The sequence below is a fragment of the Panthera uncia genome, assembly GCF_023721935.1.
Source record: "Panthera uncia isolate 11264 chromosome B2 unlocalized genomic scaffold, Puncia_PCG_1.0 HiC_scaffold_24, whole genome shotgun sequence".
NCBI lineage: Eukaryota > Metazoa > Chordata > Mammalia > Carnivora > Felidae > Panthera > Panthera uncia.
In genome coordinates, this window is record NW_026057580.1 from 1567277 (window position 1) to 1577085 (window position 9809).

At 53.2% G+C, this 9809-nt stretch overlaps 1 long non-coding RNA gene across 2 annotated transcripts in view; it reads left to right on the forward strand.

Annotated features, from left to right (window-relative positions):
* LOC125938257 (uncharacterized) overlaps positions 1-1277 on the forward strand; it is a 1291-nt gene extending 14 nt beyond the window's left edge. Inside the window, exons 1-4 of one of the 2 annotated variants that reach the window (XR_007462645.1) lie at positions 1-26; positions 163-270; positions 355-547; positions 1126-1277. The exon at positions 1-26 is cut by the window's left edge and continues 14 nt beyond it. This is a non-coding gene — a long non-coding RNA (uncharacterized LOC125938257). Of the gene's footprint in view, positions 27-162; positions 271-354; positions 920-1125 lie in introns of those variants that run through there. The other variant, XR_007462644.1, reaches the window with a different exon arrangement.
* Positions 1278-9809: the final 8532 nt, after the last annotated feature.

The window sequence follows — 9809 nt, forward strand, 5'->3', positions numbered from 1 at the left end:
CAGTCTGACCAATTCCCCTACTAGAGGTGTGTGTTGGGAGAGAGGGTTTTGTGGGATGTTCTAATCTCCCAGGCTGAATCCTCTCCTCCTTGTCCTTTACCCTCCTCTCCCTTCCCAGAAAACTCCTCTGACTCACTGATATTTCACTCCCTCCCACCCCAGCTCCCAATTTCTCTTCATTTTAGAGAAAATGAAGAGACATCCTTTTGTAAAATCCATGTCTAAGTCCTTGCTCCTGGAGGAAGACAACTTCCTTCGGAAAGAGGCAGGGTGAGTATTGCATTGGGACAGGGAGGTTGTCGTAGCATTTTCTTTATTTCTCTTTTCAACTGATCTGAATTTCCCCTCCTTTAGGAAAGCCAGGAGCCCCAAGGGATCAAGGTGGGAGGCAGAGGGAAGCCCTCAGTCTCTGCCCTCTAACTCATCGGGGACCAAGCTCTGCTTCTCTGTGCCCCATGTCTCTGAGCCCTGCTTCTGTGGGTGCAGCGTGAGGACCAAGGCAGTGCTACACCCCCGGCCCTCTCCAGTTTCCCGCCCAACCTCTCAGGTACTCCCTAAATTGTCAGTAGGGAGGAAGCAGCAGTCTCCTTCGGTGGTTATCTTCAGGCCTCAACTCTCCCAGAGTTCTCCAGAGCCCAAGGCCAAGACCAAGGCCAAGGCCCAGCTGCTATCTTGGGGTGGGTCAAGAATTTCTTGCAAAGGCAAGTCACGCAAGCTGATACCCATGGGCGTGTGGCCCCAGGGATTTCTTGCCCCACTCACCAAGTCCTTGCCAAGGGACTCACTGCACACTATGTCCCCTGGGAAGGGAGCCATCTCCCCAGCCAGGAAGCCACATCCCCAATGATATTACTTGTGCAGGGTGACAAATGCCAGTCCTCTCTACCATTCTTATTTAAATAAAAATGTATTTAGTCAATTATGGTTCTTTCTGTTGTGTCTACTGAAAGCATGGTAATCGTCTGTTTGAATTGAGAATATATTTTATCTTCTCATTCTACTCCCAGTTGGGTTTTCCAGGGTCCTGGTCTTATAATTGAGGGTGTTAATGATTTTTCAGTTATGGCTGCCCATAACCCTGGGCACAGGGTACACTGTGACATTTGGATTTTTTTTTTCCTCTAGTGTCCAGTTCCAGTGGGCCATGGACTGAACTACCTGAGTTCAGTTTCAATAAACCATCAACCTGGTGGAATTTTGACTGGAATTGTATTGAATCTATATATCTGTTTGGTGAGAGGTGGTATCATTAAAATATGAGTCTTCCCATTCGTGAACATGGTATATCTCTCCACTTATTTAAGACCTTAAATTCTCTCCATAATGTCTTATAGTTTCAGTGTAGGAGTCTTGCACATTTTTCGTTAGATTTGTTCCTGGGCATTGGAAGGGTTTTGCTGCTGTTGTAAATTGTATTTTTTTAATTTTTTAAATTTTTTTTTGTTTTTTGTTTTTTATAAATTGTATTTTTTATAAGGATTTTAAAAATGTTTTTATTTATTTTTGAGAGAGAGAGAGAGCATGCAAGCAGGGGAGGGGCAGAGAGAGCAGGGGTGGGTACAGAGAATTTGAGGAAGGCTCTCTGCACTGACAGCAGAGAGCCGCTGTGGGTTGGAACTCAGGAACCATGACATCATGACCTGATCCGACATCAGATGCTTAACCGAATGAACCACCCAGGCACCCCTAAGGAATTTTTCTAAGTACTGGTGATGGGTAGTGTAAGAAGGAGAGCCTCTGCAATACCTACTTTTGTCTTTTTTTCTAAAAGAACAGCTTTACTGAGATGTAATTCACATACTATACAATTTGTCCATTTAAAGTGTGCAATTCAATGGTAGTATATTCACAGATATGTGTAATCCTCATCATAATAAATTTTAGAGCATTCTATCACCTTGTAAAGAAACCACATACCCTTTAGGTATCACCCACCTATTATTGCATTGCTTTTTATGATTTGATTTTCTATTTTTTTGTTGCTGGTATAAAAAACTGTAATTTATCTGAGTATATCACTTGCATTCAGTGACTTGGCTAGATACACCTATTAATTCTAGTAGCTTGTGATTCTGTGGGATTTTCTATGTACAACTTCATGTCATCTATGAATAAGAATATTTTGCCTTTTCCCTTCCCAATCTTTAAGCCTTTCATTTCTTTTTCTTGCCTCATTGCCATGGCTAAGACGTCCAATGCAACGCTGAATAGAAATGTTGAAGTGGACACCCATTATCTTGGCCTGATCTAAAGCCATGCTGTATCCCTAGTGTTTAGAACAGTGCCTGGAATAAAGAAATTGTTTCAAGCAGGACATTAAAATTTTTTTTGATGTTTTTATTTATTTTTGAAGGAGAGAGAGAGAGACAGAGCATGAGTGGGAGAGGAGCAGAGAGAGAGGGAGACACATAATTCGAAGCAGGCTCCAGGCTCTGAGCTGTCATCACAGAGCCCCATGAGGGGCTCGAACCCCACAAACTGTGAGATCATGACCTGAGCCGAAGCCGGATGCTCAACCGACTGAGCAACCCAGGCGCCCCAGGCAGGACATTTTTTGATTAATCGATGTCAATTTCCTCTTTTCCAGAGCCCTATGATTATGAAGCGTTGTTCCAGGGCCTGGAATTATAGTTACCCCTAGAGAATCACACAGTTCTCTTGGGAACTTCCAAAGTTCAATGCCCAACTTACTTTTGACTTTGAAAAAATGTCGTTTTTTTTCTCTTTCAGGTTGTTTAGTCAACATCTGCGATCCCTTCTTCCCTAACTTGCTATATGTCAATGATAGAGCTCTAGGGTGGAGCTTCAGCCTTCTCAGGTGCATTGCATGGCGGTGGACAAGTCCTTCCCCATGAGTCCCTTAGACCCTAGAGATTTCCTCCAGTTGGGTTCTAGTGCAGATGTGATACCTGTGGCCTTGCAAATCTCTGAGGACTCTGCTTTGCTTTATCGAAGTCTCTCCTGAGATCATCAAAGAGACCAAGTCCAGCATGAGCCTTCTAGACCCCCAGCAAGTTCGGAAATCAGGAAGGTGAATGAGGAACTTGCAGCCTGAGGGATGACGACCAGAATGGGCGTACCTCTGGGCACTCCCCAGTGCCATCTGCCCTCTGGTTTTTCCAGAACACACCCTTCCCCCCCCACCCCCGGAGTGCCTGCCCTTTGCCACCAAATCCTCTTTATCCTCTAGATCAAGAATTCTCAACCTTGACACCACTGACATTTTGCACCAGACAATTCTTTGTTGTGGGGACTGCCCTGCGCATTATAGGGTGCTTAGCACCATCCCTGACCTCTAGCTACTAGGTGCCCGGGTGCTCCCGCACTCTGAGTTGTGATAACCCAAAATATCTTCAGACAATGCTAAATGGCCTCTGGAGGGCAAAATTGTCTCTGGTTGAGAACCTCTGCTTCAGATCATCTTTCTAAAGCCCCCCTCCATCAGCCTCTCCACAGCTCAAGTTGTCTGTTCCTTGGCCAGCCTTTCCTCTCCAACTTACACTCACCCCTCTTCTCTGAATTCTGAGCCAGGTGACAGTAGTGTCCAACGTTTCCAGAGCACCTACTCCATGCTGTTGCACGTAGTATCTGATGTAAGCATCACCAACAGCCTTGTGAGCAAGTAGACGTATGGTCTTCTCCATTTCAGATACCAGGGCCCAGAGAGGTCAAGTCACTTGTCCAAGGTCACACAGCTGGTAAGTGGTGGACTGGGAATTCGAATCCGGGCTATTCAGCTCACATGATTATAAACTACTCATTCTATACCACTAGATAGTTCCTTAGTTGTTTCCTATATGTTCATCTGCCTCCAGACTGGACTGAAAGCCCTTTGAGGGCAGGGACTAAAATACCTTTGTGGATGCTCCACAGTGCTCAGCACAGGGCAGGAGGGCCCAGTAGGACATTAGTGTTTGACTTCCTGCTGTTACAGAGTTTGAGGCATTAGAACATGAGGGTGTGTGGATGAGGCTGAGGATTGAGAAGAAAATCTCCATTTGAGGCTTAAATACATATTCACAAAATGCATTTAGCATAGGTGCACATCACAGTGAAAGTTCACAAACTGAACACACTTGTCTGGCCTGATCAAGATCCAGATCACCATCAGCCCAGAAGCTTCTCTCATACTCCCTTCCCCTCATCTTCTCTTGAAGTAACTACCATCTTGCCTTCTAATAGCATAGATTCCTTTTGCCTCCTATTGAACTCTTAATAAATGGAAACTTGGAGTGTGAACTCCTTTGTGTCTGGTTTCTTTAGCCCACCATTGTCTGTGAGAATCATCCCTGTTGTTGTGTAGCCATAGTTTTCTCTGTAGTATTCTGTTGTGTGCCTATACCAGTTGGTTCATCCATGTTATTGACAATGGACTTGGTAGTTTCCAGTTTGGGGCTATTGTGAGGAGTGCTGCTGTGAACATTACTGTATATGCCTTTTGGGGAACATGATAGGCATTGGGGAAACGCCTACCCATGGAACTGCTGACTCACAGCTATGCTTCAGCTTCAGTAGACACTGAAATTTCCCCAAAGTCTTTGTATCTGGAGACTTTTTAGAGCCATATTTCTTTCCCCGACTCTGGGCTGCTTTTCTGAAGAGAGGAGGGGAGTAGAGTGGTACGGCCTCTCTGGAATCTTCTAGATGACCACTCTATGAGAACCTTCTTTATAGGAAAGTAATGTCAGAGATGGAAGGGACCGTACAGATCCCAAGTCCAAGACTTCCCTTATGCACAGGGAGAAACTGAGTCTCAGAGACAAAGGCTGCCTGGTCCAAGGTGGCATGGTTCTAGCCTGGTCTAGAAGCCAAGTTTCTGGACGTTGGATCCCATTTTGCCTTTTGAGTACCTGAAGATGGATGTTCATCTGGAAGGTGATGGAGCAGATCTAGGTGTACGACTGGACCCACCAGGATTGTATGTGAAGCATGAGAGTGTGTGTAAGTGGGGGAGGTGGGACTGGTGAGCTGTCTTGCTCCCTATATTTTCCTTGAGTCTGGGCTGAAGCCAAGGAAAACAGAAGCCTGGCTGCTCCCCCCACCCAGGGGAAGTCAAAGTGAGGGGCTTTACAATTAGAGTCTGGAAAAATCTTCCACCTCACAGCCTCCTCCCACCCTTCCCACCCCCCAGTCCAGGGCGAGGATTGGGGGCGGGGGGGGGGGGGAAGGGCTCTTCTGGCAGTACCGGCCGGAGGTTCCAGAGTCTGGAAACAAGATGGGCTTCCCCCTCAAGGGGCTCACAATCTTCGGTAAAACCAGACAGACCTTGGGCGTAGAGCAAAACCCATTCATTACATACTGAAATTCCATCTACTAGGAACCTGGCGGGAGCCTTGAGCCAACCTGAGCGGAAACAGCTAAGCCCCGACGACCCGCCAGCTCCAGTCTCCGTCCTTACCTGGTGCCCCAGATCCACCCTTATTCCTGCAGCCCTCATACTTAGCCAGGTCCCTCCCCCAAGATCCACACCGGCCCCATTTGAAACTCATTTTCCGGTTTCAGAGTGGCTTAAGCAGACAGCCAGGAAGAAATAGAAGACATCCCCCCACCTTGCCCCATCCTCCCTCACCTCACACTCCCTCCCCAGACCGACAGGTCCCCATCGGATAACTGAGACCTAAGAGAAGGATAAAAGAGGGGTTGCTTCTCTTTGCAAACTCTTTTGGCACCCCCCTCCTCCCTCCCCAACCATCTGCCTTCCCGCCCCGGCTCCCGCACCGGGTCGGGGCGCCAACTAAATCTGATCAAAATGCAATTGCCAAGTCGTTAAGGTATTTGAATTTAAAAAAAAAAAAAAAAAAAAAAAAAAAAAACAACTCCCGAGAAAGAAAGTATTTGATGGCTAATAATCTCATTTCAATATAATGGGACCTTCTTCTGCAGAGAGCAAGACAGGTTAAGAGATATAATTATGACTTTGCAAACTCTCTCCCAAGCGCGGGAGACGCGCTGACAGGTCTGCGCGCGGCTGCGCCCGACTCCGCTCGCTCCGAGGGGAGACGCTTTGTCTGCAGGGCCCGTTAAAGAGACACGGTCCCTTTTCCCCCCTCGGCCTACATTGCAATTAAACTGTCAGCCGCGTCTTCGCCCCAGGATAGGTGTCGGAGTCCCACGCGAGGATCTGGGTGGGGTGGAAGAGAGGGACCGGACAGAAGAGAGCGAGGGGCTGACCTGTCAAATGCAGCCCCAGGAACCAGGAGCTGGGCTTTCAAACCCGCTCCCTCGGGGGTGGGGGTGGGGGCGGACTCTTTCGGGTCAGGTCTGCGCTGCAGGGTCTAGGGGCAATGATTGGGGTTGGGGGGTTTCGGGCAGCGCAGATTTATCGCCCATTTATCTCCAAAGTGGGCCTTTTTGAAGGACCTCAAAGGAACGGATTCCTTCCTGGCAGAATTGTTTGATTTCAGCTGGTGGAAAGGAACCGAATTACGGAGCTGGGGAGAGATGGCGGTGGTGCCGTTCACTTTCCACCCCCCTCCCCCCCCCAACTCTAAGCAAACTTTTTTCCTCTTTTTACTACAATGGGAGATAAATAGCCATTTTGGAGCTCAGATAGGAAATCCTCAAGGAAAGGGGACTTTTCTTGGTTTTATATCTCGCCCCTTCAGGAAAGTTCGAGAAAGGAAATCTCTGATTTGGTGTATACGTGTGTGTATGGGGAGGGAGGTGGAGGCAAGCGAGAGGTCCCGCACTCTTAGGTTGTATTGATTGCTGTTCAGGTCGAGAGACTTGGGGTAAAGTTAAGGTCAGGAGCTCCAGAGGTGTTTGAGCCGTGGCAGCCTAGGAGCTGCGGGCGCAGCGGCGCCCAGGGACCCAGGACACCCAGGACACCGACTGGCAAGTGTGGCCGAGTGTGTGTGTGCGCGCGCGCGCGCGTGCGCGGCGTGTGAGCACCGCTCCCCGGAGAGCGCTCGGCTCCCACGCAGTCACTAGTTGGAGCCGAAAAGAGGAGGCAGGGACGCACTGAAGACAGACCAACAGACACGCCTCTCCCGAGAAAGGGGGCTGGAGGCCATTGGGGTCCCGGTCTTCGCTTGTCCCCGACTCTCACGGACCTGATGGAAAGCGTTACTCGGGGCATTCCCGGCCGCTCTCGGCACCGCCCAGCTTTGCAATGAAGGATTTCGGAGGAAGCGGGTGCGCCACCGCCCCTCCCCAGCACTCCAGTCCCGAAGCTCCAGTCCCCTAGAATGGTGGCCAGCAAGCGGCGTGGCCCGGGCGAGTCCTTGGGCCGCTCTGACCGGCGAAGCCGCCGGGCCACAGGACGCAGCGACCCCTCCTCCAGCTGGAGAGGCTACAGGGCCCTTGTCTCTCCGATCCCCGCGCCCGGGGCAGGGCACTGTTTGCACGCACAAGGCGACTCCCCAGAGTCATTTGCGCAGCAATAAAAAGGAGGTTGGCGCTGTCGCGTCCTGCGTGGACCGCACACCCAGCTGTATGTCCTCGAAGTGAGGTTTGGACGCGTGCGAGGTCATCCTCCCTCGCCCGTCGGCTCCCCCTGGTGGCCCGGGACGCAGGGTTTCCCGGCCGCAGAAGACCTGGGGAGGATGAGGCCTCGGGAGAGAAGCGATGCTCACCTGGTTGGTCCGGAGAGAGCACCCCGAGCCCCAGCATTCCTAACCCCTCGGCTTCGTCGGGCCCGCGGTGGCCTTACTGTGCTGCGGCGCCCCTAGCTTCCCCGGCCGCGCACCGCAGGATGGACAGGGGACACATCTGGAAGTCCCCCACCCCCGATCCACTCACTAGGCGGTAGTTTGCCAGGCGGGTTTCTGACACTCCTTTGCCATTTTTGTCTCGGTGTTTCACGATCCCAGGACTGAGGCCTGGCGCGCGGCAGCCGCAGGGGAGCGATGCCGACAGGAGCCATGTGGCCTCGAGGGCACGGGATTCGGCTGGGGCTCCCCGGGTGGCGCTCTGGGGCGGGGGCCCGGCCCGGTGGGGGGGCGCCGGAGAAGGCGGGCGCGGGCCGGGCGCGCCGCCGGCGGGGTCAGGGGCGAAGGGGCAGGCGGAGGGCAGCGCGCGGGGAGCCGGCGCGGCGGCTCGGGTTACCGAGGCCCGGCCCTCCCACCCGCAGCTCGGGCGCGGGGGCCGGGGCGGACTCGGGCCGTCCCCCGCTGTTTGCATTTCTCTGGCAGGCGGCGGGGCTTGGGTTGAAAGGAATCGCCTCCATTTGGAACGTTGTTTATTTTTCTTAACTAGCCCGCGCCGACAGACGACCTCGAGAGCACGGCGGCCGGACTCGGCCGGGCCCTAGCTGGGAAGGGGTCAGGACCAGGGGCGGCCCGACGAGAGGGCGCTGCGAGCCCTCGCCGGGGGAAAGAGCCCGGGTCCTCCCCCACCCCCTGCCCGGGGTGGGCGAAGGGTCGCGGTGGGGCGGAGAATGACTTTCCTCCACGTAGAAAAACATACTTTCTCCTGTCGCAGTTACCTTAGCTTTGACCTTGCGCCAGGCGGGGCGGCGAAGCGGTTAAGCTTTCCGGCTTTGGCGTCCGGCCGCCTCCGATTTCAGTTCCGCTTCCTCCGATTTTAGTTCCATGACCTTGAGCAAGTCGTCTCTGTGCCTCAGTTTCCTTGATTCTCAAATGGGTATAAGGTAGTGCTTAGCTCTTTGCGTTGTTGTAAGGACTGACTGAGATCATTCACGTAAACCCTTAGCGCAGGGCCTGACACTTGCCAAGGGCTCAGGAGAGGTTAGCCCCTCTCGTGGGGGCTGTGGGTGCTTGTGATGCTCTGGCCACGCGAGGAAGGGGGGGGGGGGGGGCGGCGGCCGGCAAGTGGGCGGCCCACAGGGAAGGGGCTGGAGCTGGAGGCCCGCGACTTCAAGCTCTGGGGAGAGGTGCGGGCTGGGGAGAGTTCTGAGCGTTTTGACATGAAATGAATAAAATGCAAATGATATTCAAAGCAAGATGCTAATGAGAATCTATTCTTTGAGCGTCCACGGCCCTGGCCGTGCCCAGAACAGTGGCGGAGCTGGTGTGAACTCAAGCATGGGCAAGGTCCAGCAGCCCAGGTCTCGTGTGTGTGTGTGTGTGTGTGTGTGTGCGCGCGCGCGCGCGAGTGTGAGTGTGTGTCGGCGCGCGCCTGCTCCGGAATGTGCGTAGCCGGCTCCGGGTGTGCTCGCGCCGTCATGAAAATGAGGTCAGGGAAGGTCGTTCCACTCTGCAGCATAAATCAAGGAGGAAAGGAGAATGGATGTGAGAGACAGTCCCTGGAGACCGCCCCGAGAGAGGCAGAGTGAGGGACGAGGGAGGGGGGAAAAAGTTCTGCGGAGAATAGGCGAGAAGCTGGCCCAGGCAATCACCCTCCGCGCGTTTCTCCCCCCAGCGGGTCCCTTCGCCGAGCCGTCGCTCCCGGAACCCGGCCGAGATCGTGCCTTTAATCCCCCCACCCTGCTCCCCAGGCTCCCGACACCTTTCCCTGCCCTCCCCCCACCTCCGCCTTTAAATGTTCCTCGTCTAAACGCTCTTTGTGTGAACACTGAAGCTCCGTGCACCCAGCCTCCTCGGGAGCATGCAAGTGCCCACGCGCACACGCCAGTTGCACACGTAATTGCACACTTGTTACTCGCGCGCACAACCGCCGGAGCTCGCAGTCGAACGTTCCGGAGCCGGCTGCTCTCCGCTGTCCTCCTGCCGCGCCACGCCGGCCAGCCCGCGTCCTCTCCCCCACGCGGTTTGTCCCCCGGGTCTCGCCAGCACCTACTACCGCCGCGCTCGGGCCCCTTCTGCTCTTCGCCTTCTGCCCGCCGGCGGGAGAGCGCGGTGCTCCGGGCCCGGGTTTCCCCGCGCATATCCTGTGACCCTAGCCGGGAA